Source organism: Simochromis diagramma, unplaced genomic scaffold (genome assembly GCF_900408965.1).
Source record: "Simochromis diagramma unplaced genomic scaffold, fSimDia1.1 OVJJ01000205.1, whole genome shotgun sequence".
Taxonomy (NCBI): Eukaryota; Metazoa; Chordata; class Actinopteri; order Cichliformes; family Cichlidae; genus Simochromis; species Simochromis diagramma.
The window spans coordinates 10,613,047-10,628,227 of NW_024386782.1; the positions used below are offsets into that span (position 1 = coordinate 10,613,047).

The 15,181-nt window shown below is 38.6% G+C and overlaps 1 protein-coding gene across 6 annotated transcripts in view; it reads left to right on the top strand.

The window, feature by feature from the left end:
* tnr (tenascin R (restrictin, janusin)) overlaps positions 1–15,181 on the top strand; it is a 194,837-nt gene that overhangs the window by 50,340 nt on the left and 129,316 nt on the right. For all 6 annotated transcript variants that reach the window (XM_040021759.1, XM_040021758.1, XM_040021761.1 and 3 more), the window contains exon 2: positions 10,647–10,699. The gene's annotated coding sequence lies outside the window, so the exon portion shown is untranslated. The remainder of the gene's footprint in view (positions 1–10,646; positions 10,700–15,181) is intronic.

Here is a 15,181-nt window from a genome sequence, read left to right on the forward strand (position 1 = left end):
CTTTATCTAGCTTTATGCATCTGCACAGCGTAATTACAGCAGCTCCATAGTGTAGTTTTTTACACATTTTCCTAACAAGTTAAAGATTTCCAGTTCACTTCTAGGAGAGCATAAAAAAATCTGTGATATCAAATATGTGGGGCAACTCACTGTGGAGACCCCTTGTGAATACAGCTCAGCCTTATTCCAAAAGGTGGAAAGTAGCATTTGCGCTGTAATTACACCTTTAGTTGTTGGTGGTGTTAACATGCTGTGTTGAGCTTACCTGTGTTCTCTGAGCTGAGCTGAGCTGATCTTGTCGGCGTTGAAGCCAATAAAAGTCTAACGGCAGTTACACTTTAATAAATTGCACTGAAGAATCAAATGAGTGTGTGCTCAGATTGTTTTATGAAAAGGAGGAGAATGCAACATGCTACAGCGCGAGCGTGGCACATATTTCATTTTAGATAGCTGATCTTTATGCAGATCACTTTGCTGTGTTTGTAATCATCTGTATGTTTACAGTGCTTATCACTACATGCAGTTATGTTTCTAGAAATGTGCACTCAGGCTAAAGCACCAACCTGTTGTGTTTGATCAGCTGAAACTAATTTGACTTTGATAATCAGCCAGTTGATCGTTGCATCTATTAAAAAAAACACGTATCTGTATTCCTATAGGAGACTGGTATGGACTCTGAAGTGGTAGCAATTGTTCAGTCAGTCATCTGACCAAAGGGCTGCCTGATCAAACGAACTGGCAGACCTGTCAGAGGTTGGGAGCTTTCATGGGTTATCTAACACCTCCGCATTTGTTCTTCGCACAAAAGACACAAATAAAAGGAAAAACATGAGATTTTGTTTCTTTATTTTAACAAAAATGAACTCAGTTGCCGACGCTGCTGTGTACCTGACAGAATCGATAGAAACCTGTCCAGCATTCAAGTGATGTGCCCCCATCCCGCATCCCTGCTGTGCTGTGCCTTTTCCTGACAGCAATTCTGTGTTTCACTTCTGAGCTGATGAGTGAGCGAGCACCCCTGCACTCGTGGCGGCCTCAGTGGGGCGGCGCATTTCACGTGCATCTAAGTGAGTGTGTTTCTTGTGCGTTAGACATTTATTCAGTGCATGAGTACAGTACATGTGTACATTTATCTCTTAACATACTGAATAGATAAATGTGTCATTTCCTGGACAGAGCAGGTAAAATCCAATATCCTGCTCCTGTCACTGTGATTACCAAACTGTCACATTTTTTTTCTTTCCCGTGGACACTGACGACACTATTGCAATACAAATTTACAGTACACAAAGAATTTGCATGATTATTTGCGTGTGTGAAATCTTCCTACTGTCCCTGCATTTGTTGCGTGACATATAATGCATCTGCCTTTTTACTGACTTTTGTGTTTTATTTATCCACTCACATTCAGCTCGTGCGCCTTGTAATAATAGATAATGCATCAACATGTTCAGAGCTGTTCAATTAGATGAGGAATATGCTCTGCAGCCTACAAAGATTTTCATTTTATCCATTTCAGCCTTTTTCCTTTTTTTTTTTTTTTGGAGCACTAATGTAAGGCCATTGCTGTCATGGTCTGATCTTTTCTTTAATATTAGAAAATCAAAGCTCATTTTCTGAGTCATAAAGAGATCCTTTTTGTGTCAGAGATGAATCAGATGGTTTTTAGGTATACTGCGCCAGCTTGCTTTTATAATAATGCCTCTATAAATAAAAGAAAAATCAGTCTTCCACCTCCAGAAAGGCTATAAAATCCAAACAAATGTCTCAGTTATTATGTTTACACACAAGATATAAAGCACAGTATCAGTGAAACATGTTTTGAAAGTTTTACAGTTTAACTATATGATTATTTATCAGGTGTTAAAATTAAAACCTTAAACATGCTCTCCATCGGATAACTTTAGCCAACAAGAAAAGGTAGAATGCTCCACTGTGTTTGGTACGTCCAGCGTCTGAAAGCAGAGTTTTAAACGGGCACAGAGAGATTGGAAAGTACAACGGGGTCTTTTAGGAGTCCAGCAACAGTAATGGACACTTCCTTCTATTTATAGTGGGGAAAGCTAAAGAAGATGAATAGAAAAGCTGAACAAAGAGGGAGAGAGAGCAGAGCCACTGGCTGTAATGCTTTCCTACACTGGTGGACAGACAGTCTAATGCAGCATGACTTCCTGGCTTAAAAAAAGAAAGGAAAGAGAAAAAAAAGATATGCTTATTACTACATTTTGACCATTATAGTTAAAAACAAATGTTTTTAATGAGAAAATCCAATAGACTACAGCCGCACTTTCTTTTACATCAATAGTATATTTTAATCAAATAACCCGTAGAGCTTAAAAAAAAAACAAAATATGTGAATAAATGCAGGTTTCAGTCAGCAGGGCACATGGTGTATAAGACGACAACGAAACAGGCGTCAGCGAAATGTCAGAAAGTAGATAGGGCAGCATAATAGCCCTTTATGATATTTAACACAGTGTCTTCATTTTCCTGCTACTTTGTTTTTAAAGGTAGAACAACTTAAAAAAAAATAGTTTTAATAAAATAAAATATTTTAAAAGTAGATCTTATTAGATTAATAGATTATTCTTAATAAAAACAACATGCATGGTGTATTTCACAATTTCTTACACACTTAAGAAATCTATAGTAAAAAGTTGTACTATATTCAGTTTATCTGGGGTCTGATACTCACTCAGGGATCCCACAAAAGTGTTGGCATTATTTTGTTTTTTCCAAGATTCGTAGCAGCACGAATAATAATATCTATCTTAATATTATACTGCAAGAAACCTTTGTCTGCCAGCCTGTGTTTGTTTATTTGTTTGTTAGACCAAACATGGCACACCAGTACATCTTGGGCCGCTGAAGGTTCTTATCCAAATCCTAAGGTTCTTATAATGTGATGATGTTGCCTAGCAGCCACTTAGCAACAGGCTAAAGTGACACATTTTTAGCATTTATGCACCACCTTAAAAAGACATCCTGTCATTTTAAATTCAGTGACACTAACAGCTCATTTATATCCACAAATTTTGAACTGTGCTTGATGCCATCAGGTTGCCTAGCAACCACTTAGCAACAGGCTAAAATTAAACATTTAACATCTACACTCTCCTGATTTTTCTCAGTATAGTTAAGTATACCAGTTTCCCACCAGTATGCACAGGCCAAACAGTATTATACCACTAGTAGTTGAAATGCTGTAATGTAACAAATAATAGGACTTCCCTTGTTTGTCAGCAAATAAGAAAAAAATGTATTCTCTTAAAGTGTTTGTAAAATGTTTCTTTAATCAGTAAAGTCTCATTATCACTATTCTGACCACAACAGCTGGAAGGAGTGAGGAAAACATGTTTTTGAAATTCATCTTCTTCAGCTCTCTGGGCGATGCCGTAAAGCCACCGCATGATTTATTCTTCTTTCTTTAGACATATCCAAGAAATATGCCTCATTTTAAGTAATCCCTGAAGGTACTTATTCATATTCTCCATATGATTGGACCATCAATACTAGGGGTAAGTGAAGGTCGCTTTGACAGCTTTACGGGTTGGCAGCTTTTCCTGCCTTAGTGCTGTTGCTTCTCAAAGCTCTCTAAGGTTGTTTCTTCCTCGGCATTGCTTATTTCATTGTATCATGACACACGACCAGTTCAACAAATAGCAAATACAATCAAAGGTGCATTAGTCTGAATTTGACCTTCCCCCACTTGTGCAAGATAGGCTCACGATTACACTAAGTGCTTTCCCTGATCCTTAGCTCTCGTATCTGTATATATCACTTTTGTGTCTTTAAGGTAGAATTAAATTATTTATCATTCAGGTGACCAACTGACCTGTTTGTCAGTGATCACAGGTCAGTAAACTGGCTTTATTAACATTCAGAAAAGCGAGGGACTGGCAGACTTTACATATTATCAAAAGCAATAACTATTAAAAAAAAAGACTTGACATGTAATCTATAAACGGGAAACAACCACTAAATCATTCAAAACAAAACCGCATACTTATTCTATGTCAAGCATTCGATTAATATTTTATCATTTTTCCATGGCTACGTTTGATATTAATGAGCTTTTAGCCTACGCTGCTTGCTTGCTAAGATGACATATCCGAATGCTCTGAATATTTATAACGTGCTAGAGGACAAAGGTTAAAGAGACGCATTTTGCTTTCGGCTCACTGCCTTCACTTCTGCTACTTAATTGGTGGGCAAGAAAAGTTGCTGTCCGTGGTACTGAACTCACAGCTTATTCAGAGAGGTGCTGTTCTGTTGTTTAGGTTTTGTTTTTTTACTTTTCCTTTTTGTTCCAGTGAATTTGCACCTGGAACAGTTAATGCTGTCAGATACTCGGGCTGGCCGAGGAGGAAATTAGCTGAATAGCTTGTTCAGCAGCTGAGCGACTTCTAACCTTTGCCGTGCTATGGAAAAGAAGAAAAGAAGTTGGAGACAAAGAGAAAATATAAAAGCTTTATTGACCTTGACCTGCTGTGCAAAAGGTATAGAAGGTCTTGTGCAAAAGGTGTGATAAAGCAGCCTGTGATTAAATGTACATCTGCCCTGAGTCCTGCCATACTTGACCCGTGTTGGTTTCTTTAATTCTGTCTTTCTCTTTTGCCTCTTGCTCAATAACCATGTCTGAAACTAAATAGAAAGCCTCTGGCAGTATGAGTGTCATAAGTATGGCTGTGCATGGCAAAACAATTGCAGCCTGTCCACTGCATAATAGACGGGTGGAAGTGTAAGCACTGTGTGCCATCCATAAAATCAATGGTCCACTGCTTGGTGGCTGGCTGACTCCCCTCAAAACACACCCAGGCGGGTGCCATAAAGGATGTTTATTAGGCTGACAAGTCGACACTGCAGCTCCTTGTCATGCTCTGGTAATAGGGGCCAGGCGCAGACCAGCGGAAGCATTGCTTCAGCTGGTTAGGAGACAGACATCCCCTTCAGGGGTGAAGATAAGAAAGGAGAGGAAATAAGAGAGAGAGAGAGAGAGTAAAGAAGACGCAGGGAGGGTTATGTTATTAGTGCATCTAGAGCTCGCTTTATGAGTGGAAGAAAGATGAGCGAAAAATAGGAAAAGAAGATGAGCAACACGGAAAAAAGTGAAAAAAGGAGAAGATGAGGAGAGAATGTGGGATGGTAAATGGACTTGTGCAATAGGACTTGTAGGATGTGTGGTGGGCACATATGACAAAAACCTCATTACTGCAGGTTTTCTCGACATCCATGTTTAGAACACATATACACACATATCCCGAATGACTTGATGAGTCACTGATGGAGCTGAGACTTCAGGTTTGGATGAACACTGTGGATCAAATCGCGATAATGGGAGTCATTTCAGGGTCTTTGAAGTGTTCATGAAAATGTATTTGTCTTTTTTTTTTTTTTTGCAATAATTTTGTGTTGAGGAAATGCCTTTTGGGGCCAGTGTGCATCTCCACTGACCTGCAGCTCCACTGTGGCCATTACTACACAATGCTTTTGTGTAGTTACTCTTGTTCTCGCAGCGAAGTTACAGCTGTAAGCTCTTCCAGCATATTTGTAAAACACTTTGCTACTCTTGTGAGCGGATCTGCATTTATTGTGAGCCCACAATAGATTCAGGCGATAAATCAGCTAATCAATGGCAACAAAGTCAGTCCCTCAACAATATTGTGGGAAAACGGCTTGAATGAGTCTCATTGATTTGGCTTCAAAAATCGTTGTTTCCTCAAGAAAGACTGACCTTGAAGGCACGGAAAGCTTGTTCTGATTGAAAAAGTACCCCATGCTGGTTTTGCCTCATTGATTTCTGTTGCATATTTCAGATTTCTATTATCTTGACTCTTCTTATCGATGGAGCCTCTGCTCCTGACCTTTCTAATTTTCCTTTGCTCAGAAAGTCAGGTCAAAGGAAGAAGATGAGGAGATAAAATGAGATACCGCTCACTCATCTCGCTAACTCATCATAAAGCAGCACACCTCCATTATTTCAAGGGCTAGTTCTTCTGAATCAGCTCTGTAGAGGGAAGTTCCCAGCACCATTATGTCACCAGGGATAAGAGGACAGAGGGATGGAAAGTGCTACAAAAGAAGCTATTTTAATTAAAGCTGCAGATTTACTCGCCAAGCTGGGTTTAACTGTAGATGGCGAGGGCCGATGGGAGCCAAAATGGTGGTCGTAAAAATGACTCATGCCAAGCAGGGGTGGAAAAGAGCCCCTTGAGGAACGGGAAAGGGAATTAAGGTGGGCAGTCGGAGGCTGTTCTATAATGAGGACAAATAGCCGAGAAGTTTGTCGCCTGACAGAAGGTCTGGAGCCGGCCGGGGAAATATTCATAGTGCAATACTTTTAGCTCCTGTGACATTTCGACTGCACTATGTCACCTTAGTGAGAAGGGGAAAAGGGAACAGGGTGGATGAAATAATGACTAAGAAAGATGAGGAAGGTTTAAAAATGCAACAGAAACATAGAGGAAAGGGTTGCTGTCAGGCTTTTTATTTTCCCATTAAAAAAAGAGGAGTGATTTATGAATTTATCAGTCATCAGAGTATTTTAAATGAAACAACTGAAAATATGCCCAAAATAAGTGATTCTTAAATTGCTTTTAACTTTTCAGCTACTTGTCAAGGGCACAGAGTTATTATATTGTTAGACAATAAATTGTACAGCTGATGGGTGTGCAGTGAGTATTAGTATTATGTCTAAAAAGAAAAAGAGTAATTTGTGGGCCTATATCTCCCTTGAAAGGATAATAACTAATTCTGATGGAGACTGAATGTACAATCATTGGGCACTTCTTTAGTTATACCTTGCTAATACCGGGTTGGTCCTCCGTTTGCTTTCGGAACGTCTTTGATTCTTCGTGCAGATTTATCAGCTACACATCCGTAGTGCAAATTTCCTGTTCTACTACACCGTGGTGCTTTCTTGGACTGAGACCAACCAACTTGAGATGATCTGAGCTTTGTGACCTGGTGAAACAGACATTTTATTACTGTTTCTAACATTTTTAGGATTTTTAATAAGAGCAATATGAGCATTCACCATTGTGGACAGAAAATAAGGAAAAGTGCAAAAGGTACGCAGAATGGTGTTAGTGCACTCACTGTGGTAATGGGTTTCTGTTTGAGTAAGTGATTGCAAAATTCATAAGTTTTCTTCTTCAGTGTGTATACTGTACTGACAACGATGTGTTAAGTGTAGTGCATGTAGCAGCTGCTGTCTACTTCCAGTGCCAGATTTCAGTCCTGGTGAGGAGCCAAAGGATTCTCTTGGTTCCAGCATATCACTGTGTTTTTCTGTTTTCAGGGACTTAGCTGGTGTGAAAATCAGCCAATCATCTTCCCCGCTTTACCACTGCGATTTTTTTTTTTTTTTGCCTTTGTCTCACCTCCCACACGCTTCTCTCGTCTTCCTTTCTTGTTCTGTCACTTGCTCCCTCAAGCTGTTGGATGTCCCCAGGAATTAATGAAGTGATAAAGTGACAGCACACACACACGCACAGAATTATTTCCATCACTTGAGGAGACATTACACTGACTTACATTAACTTCTCACAGGCCTACAGTAATATTAACTATGGCTACTGCTTGCCTTAACCTGAGTCTAACCTGACCACAAACCCAAATCAAACATTACTATTAACAAAAACTACTGATTCTCTGCGGAGAATTGCTTTTGTGGACCACCACTATGGAAATTTGTAAACAAATCTATTTCTTCACAACATGAGTACACACACACACGCACACATTGCCTCGTTTTCTCACCAAAGGCTCAGTCAGCTGCAGCAGCAGATGTAGCTGGATATGTGTCAGATATCCCCCCTCTCCTACACTCTGAGCGCAATTGAATTTATAATTTATATTCACCATCTGCATATGTCCTTATTTATGTCTCCCTGAGATATTGTAAGGGTTCTTTACCTAAACAAAATAAAATCACTTCCTGTAAATGGTTTGCTGGACTCAGAACATTTGGAAGAGCAGATGCACCCCGATGTAGTTTAAGGTTGGATCATAGCTGTAATATAACCTTCTTCCCATACAGACAAACCATAGTAGAAACTAAAGTGTTGAGCCAAATTTCTTTAAAGTTTTCTAGGAAAATAGCAAATGTGGCTTAATGAAACCTGCAAACATACAGGGAAATACAGTATATGGGGCACAATTGTACAATTCTAACAAGCTTCAAAGTTTGGTGTGACCACCTTTATTCTGTAACACAGTCCGAGGTCTCTTAGACAAACTTTCTGGTAATTTCTTTAAGCAGTCTTCAGGAATAGTTCTGAAGCTGTTCTTTGGATTTTTCTGCCTTTTGTTCTGTTCTTTGTCAAGATGATCTCACACTGCTTTAATAATGTTGAGGTCTGGGGAGGCCTGCCATAGTATTCAGTTGTATTTTTTACTTATAAGATACACCTTTATTGCACTGGCACTGTTTTGGGAGCATTGTCACTCTGAAAAATTAGGCCAATCAGATGCTTTCCAGGTGGTATTGCATGGTGGATTAAATCTGATGGTACTCTGTTTTGAGCCAAAAATGTCAAATTTTGATTCTTCACAAGACCTGTTGCCACTAATTTTCAGTCAAGTACTCGTGTAATTTGTCATACTTTAGCCTTTTCTCCATTTTTTCCTTCCTTTAGAAAGCTTTTTTTACAGCCACACTTTCACTGAGACCTTTGTTAGTGCAAAAATACTATTATGTGTCAGTCAAACTGTGTTATCGATGGTATTTTTTGTAGAACGAACTAAAGAAATGGGAACAAATGATGTGTTTTTGAAACAGGCTGTTAGTGACAAAGTGCCTAAAGACACTTTAAATTTGGTTCCTTGCTAAGATACGACACTGGTTCATTTCTTAAGGTCGATGCCTTTTCTGTGCTTGAATAAATCAAAGGTCATCGTTAAGAGACCTAACAAACAAACAAACAAACAAACAAACAAAACATTTCTCTGAAAATGATTAGGTACAACACTTGGACTCAAAATGAATGAAAACGGAGCCAGTATCCAAAAATAGTCTAGCTCCTTTTAAGCTTAAGTCATTGCAAGTGATCCTATTATTTTTTCAGTTGAGTTTAATTGAATTAACATTACCTTTTTGTCCTCGTCAGCTGGTAAAATACGAGGTGTCATTCAGTGAGGGAGATGAGAGCGGGACAAACTCTGAAACACTGTGATTTTCGAAAACAATCAGAGCCCGTCTCCACAACTTTGACTCGTTTTAAATCATTTTTATTTTTCGTCTCCGCCTTGCCTGCCCAGCTTCTGTTGAGAGTGTTAGAAAAATCAAATATGCTCAATATGGAACAATTTGTGTGCTGCCTTGATATTTATTTTCTAATTTGGAGCCAGTTATTTCCAATTGAAATGTATCTGTATATTATATTTTTCCCCGCCCCAAGTCTTTAAGCGTGTTAGCTCAGCACTGAGCTTAGACAAATTTCATCTTTCTAACGTCAGTGTAAATTATTAGTTTATTTCACCAAAGTATCTGCATTTGTGCCATTTTCTCTCTGTCCTTGTGACTGTTCAATTTTCATGTTTATTTGTGTGCATTGAGACAGATTGAATGGGAGTATGGAGCTTTGCAGAGTGACCTCCGGTTCAGCTGAAACCCCTCGGGGGGTTGGATAGCAGCTGTGCATGTGTGTGTATGTTTTTATGTGCACGCCTCTGTAAGTGCACACAAAAGCACCTTAACTCTATATTTAATAAACACTTGAACTTGACCAAAAACTGATTGTTAGTCTAAGTGCTTGGAACAATATGGCAGGATAATTAGTATCATGAGAGGAGCTCATGAGACGAGTGCCTTATGCAACAGGAAAGGTTACATCCTGTTGTACTTCACCAGGCACACGTACGTAAACAATGCCTGCATCCACTAAGTGTGTCAAGAGCGAGCATCAAGTGCTGTCTCGTCTCTCAAGTTTAAAACTTTTACTGTCTCTCAGAACTATTAAAAATTCTAATTAACTCTTGACCGTGCTGTTTTTGTTGCATCTTGTTTCATATAAGCAGGTAATGCCGTAGTATTCTTACACAGTACACACTGACCAGGCACCGTGTGGACATTACACGATGTATAAAGACAAATCACAGACTCTTGAAGTATAAGCCGACTTATTTATTAAAAAATGGAGATGGACAATAAATGCCAATTCATTTCAGTTAGATCTCAAACTCTAGATCAGGGGTCTCCAACTCCAGGCCTCGAGGGCCGGTGTCCTGCAGGTTTTAGATGCGTCCTTGATCCAACACAGCTGATTCAAATGGCTAAATTACCTCCTCAACATGTCTTGTAGTTCTCCAGAGGCTGGAAATGAACTAATCATTTGATTCTGGTGTGTTGACCCAGGGTGATATCTAAAACCTGCAGGACACCGGGCCCTCGAGGCCTGGAGTTGGAGACCCCTGCTCTAGATCTTTGGTCCTTTATTCTGTTGTTTTCTTCTGTCGAACATTTTGACATAAATAGACTTTTAACAATAGATAGCGGGCTCACTGAGGAGAGGAAATCTGTATGCTTCTATATTTGCCAGATCAAATGGATTTGAAGAATACCAAAGAAGGGACAAAAAGAAAAAAAATATATATTTTATGGTATGTTTAAGTAATTTACAACCTCTCTCTTTTTCTCTTGACAGCATCATCCCAGGGACCAACACTAAAACTATCAAGTCCAGTTTGTGCTTTCCAGGTGAGTTGGAACTTCAAATGAATGCTACGGCATGTGTTTGTGTGCGTGTGGTTCTCTCTGTTGTTGTTTTTTTCCTCTACTGCTTATGTAAAACGACTTCAAATAAAATATATAAAATGCATTCACAAATGCAATGAAAACCGAGGTGCAAACTTTGGAGGGTTTTCCAAAAGTTGTGTGCTGTATACGTCAACGTTCTAGACACACTTTGGCTTTACAGTTCACTCTCTGGCCGGCTACAGCAAGGTGTGCAGCAACATGATGAACATAGTACAATAGGACAATAGCACAACAGTGCTTAACAAATTTATTCAAGCACCACCCAGTCTAATGTTTATGCCACAGCTACTCTAAATTAACAGTATTGATAATTACCAAAATATTTTTTAATAATTGCTGATCCACCAGTGTGTGCAGGCTCCTTAATCTTCAATCAGAATGATATTTTTAATGCAAAAATGTATTTATACATGAATTATTATTGTATTATTATTATTATTATACAGTCGTTAACTTACATTCCTGAACAGAAAAATTACTTCCAGTGGTTAAATGTTATACTTGATTAATTTATCTGAACTCAAGTGTGCCGGCTCAAATTTGGGCATAAAAATGTGAACTCGGTTTGTCATTTGTCTAGCAAACAACAATATATGATACTGTTAATGCAGGGTATAACAGGCAGATGAAAACATGATTCACTATTTTGAGAAATAAAAGCTAAAAAGTGAAGAATGACCTTTCCTCTCAGCATTGCCAAAATGAAGCTACTTCACATTGGTATTTGTGAAAACACGAGAGTTTACTGTACTGGGTATACTGCAGAGAGTCCCTCCCTGCCACGTAAACACCCGCCCCGCAGCGATGCCTCATAAACACCGGCATCACAGCCACTAATACAACACATGCATCAAGAGCAAGAGGTGTTGTTAGGATCCGTTGGGGGCTCAGCCCAGTCAAAAAATCTTTAGAGTTCCATCTGATAATTGCAGTATTATTATGATATTTCAGTGTAAAATGAAAACAAGCTGTGAGGCACCGCACTCTTGCAAAAGGTTTCAGTCAGGTGAGTAGGCTGCCTTTCACAATATGACTGCAATTTTCTCATTCAGCTTTCTTATTTATTTCTTTTATTTATTATTTCTTTTTCAGCAGCAGGAGTAAAATCCTGAAGGAAAAGGGTCTTAGTGTTGATGAAGGAGTCATATAGTAGATTATATGTTGGTAAAACTTCAATTTTGAAAATTGGCCAACCCTGCTCTGATAGCGTCTATTTCTATTATGTGATAAAGGCTCCTTTTTCAACTGTGACAAACTGTATTATATTTGTGCCTTGTCTATCTATATGATACTGTCCTCTCATCTGTCTGTTATGCTTCTCATTCTTTTTGCTGTTTTCATATTATCTTCTCCTCATCGTCAGTCAGCAGAAGGAATACAGTCAGAAGGAAGCAATCAGTGTTTGCCAACTAAAATGAGACAAATCTCTCATTTGATTACTCTATGGAGAAGTGCTATTTATCTATATATTACAAACATGGCATAGCCAGTTTTCCCACGCAGCAATAATCAGAAGTTATGCTTTTAATATGCGTTTTGTACATCGTGTGTCAAAGTCCTGAGCCAAAATCCATAATCCAAGGTTTTAATCTAACTCACAGATCATTTTACATTCTTATTAAAGTTCGTCTCACCCGGTTGTGGCTGTGATCTGCACAGCTCGCTCCCCGAACACTCCAAGTAGCACTCCACCTGAATAGACAGGCGTGCTTTGCAACTTTAAAATAACACGCATATTAAAACAAGTTTCAAGAAGATGAAAAGTTGATGCTGAAGGGAGAGAATTTCCACTGGGGTGTGAAAAAAAAGCATGTATCTTTATAAAGTGTTAAAAGAGGCTGATGTATCCATTTGCCACGAGACAATTTCTGCCTTCAGAGGATGTAATGTGCATCGTCATTTTGATGCCTGAATCCACATACCTGCAGAGCTATGGAGTGATACTCCGGGATCAGAGGTTTCACACAATGTAGCACAATAGACTTAGTTTCTTTGAACCCCATCTCAAAGTAAAGGAGCTATTACCCGTTATCGGGTGAGTTTCAAGTTTCATTTTGATGTGCAGACAGTTTCGTGTGCTTAATGTTACTCAAAGATATTTTTTCTTAACTAAATGTTATAGAGGCTAAAAAACTTTCTGTTAGAATAATGCAAATAAATGTTTGCATTATATACTATGTTTTTAGTAATGTTTGCACATGTTTCAGAGATGAGTTAAAAAAGAAATGAGCGGTGGTTTAAGACTTTTGCACAATGCTATTATTATTTACCACTGCGGCCCTTAGTAAAGGCGCCTTTTAACACCATTATTATAAGCAATAATGGTGAGAAAAATGTTTGATATTGATACAAACTAAGAAAAACGTTTGAGAACCATAAAGCTAGCTAACTGGTAGCTGAAGAGCCTCTTCTTAACCAACTTGAGCTTGTAGATGAGGCAGTGGGAGCTCTCATGTCCTGACTCATCAGCAGCTTTGGCAGCAGGAGACATCTCATCCTTCACCTCCTCTAGCCTCGCCTACACCTTGTTGCCATCATCCCTTTGTTCAAGCTTCACAGAAGCAAACTTTTACCCTCTTAAATAAACCATTGTAGCTTTCCTCATAGCTTATTTAAAAGGTCAGTTTACCATATTGTTAAAAAAAAGAAAAGAAATTGGTTAGAGTTGAACCTGCCCATAATTGAAATCTTGCATTGCTGAATTAGTTAACTAGTGAGAGATACTAGGAATGACAAGCCGTTGACCTACACACACACACACACACACACACACACACACACACACACACACACACACACATATATATATATATATATATATATATATATATATATATATATATATATATGTATACACACATATATATATATATATATACACACATATATATGATCCTCAAGTAGATCTAAGAAGATTTACTACTTGACTGACATACAGTAAAGAGAAATAAAGCCTGTATTAATATCACACTGAGTTCTTTTGATTCCTCAGAGGCATCCGATGGAAGACAAAACACTGCTCAGTAGACCATTTAACACTTTATTTTCACTTTCACAATACTTCTAGAAGGGAGATGCGTCCTGCAAGACATGTTGCCGCGGATCTCAATATGGTGACGGGCACCTGACAGTTTTATTACCGGGCACCCTATTCTAGTCTAAACAACAGCATTTCAGTAACTTAGATAACATGGTTCCCTCTTATCTACTGCTCTACAGGCAAACATGGGCGAGAGTCTACGGCTGGAGGAAACCTATTCTAATGCCTTTATTATTCAGGCCTGTGTCCACTTAACACTACTCTATATGATTATATGGGCAGTTTTGATTAATATGAGATTAATATAAGGCACAGTAATAAAGCACTTCAGGTAAGATCATTCTAACACCTGTCAATACGATCTCATGCCAGGGGTATGGAATTAACATCTTATTAGTACCAGAGCGGTCATTCAAGGACGTATAATCTTTGACATGTAACATGAAAGCCTTTGTAAGTAAGATTTTGTACAAAAGGAACTCGATAGAGGATTTCAGTCATGACATCCTTTTAAAAGCAGTGAAGTGAATAGCTGCTGGGCATCACAGTCAGACTCAGTTATTATGGGATTTTGTCACTTATCCTAATAGACGTACTTAAATACACTGAAGTTTTTTAGCCAAAGGCTCTTGTAGATGAACAAATAGGTTCATAAAAACCCAACATTTTCTTTATGATAACTAGTCTTTAATTTAAACCAATTTTCATACTGAATGAGGAACAGTGTGTTACTCATGCTTTAATCTGTGTATTTTACTTGTTCGAGTATCACTGTTTTGTAAAACTCTGTTTTGAGCCTACAGTGGGGGTGAGCAGGAAGGCAGCACTGCATGTTTGCCTTTCTAATTACTTCTCATAGGAACCCAGCTATTGATTGTTGCAAATGCTCATTGATTTTTAGCAGGACTCTACACTATCTGACGTTTGTGCTAAATACCAGGGGACGAATGACGTCAGTGGGTTTGTCTGTGACATCGGTTTATCTGTTTGCGGGTATGTGTGCGGAGGAAGAGGTATGCAAATGTGTCTGTGCATGCATTTTTTCTGTAGATTAAATGAGAATGGGCTTGTGTATCTGAGGAATAGGAAAGTTGCTGCATTTCTTTTGGCCCCGGAAGCCTAATCGAGAAGCATCGATCAAGCAAGGGGAAACAGCATGCTTACTTGCACATTGAGATAGCCAAAAGCTATTGGCAAACTGTTTGTTCTCATTGGATAAAATCACAAGACTTGCCTCCCTGTGATTCTAAACAGATCACCATGTCAGAAGGTCAGAAGGAGTGCCACAATATATCAGCAGTCTCTTTCAATATTTTTAGTAACTAAATGTTAGGTGATGCCACAGTTCAATAACTACTTTAATTATCCATTAATGAATTCTG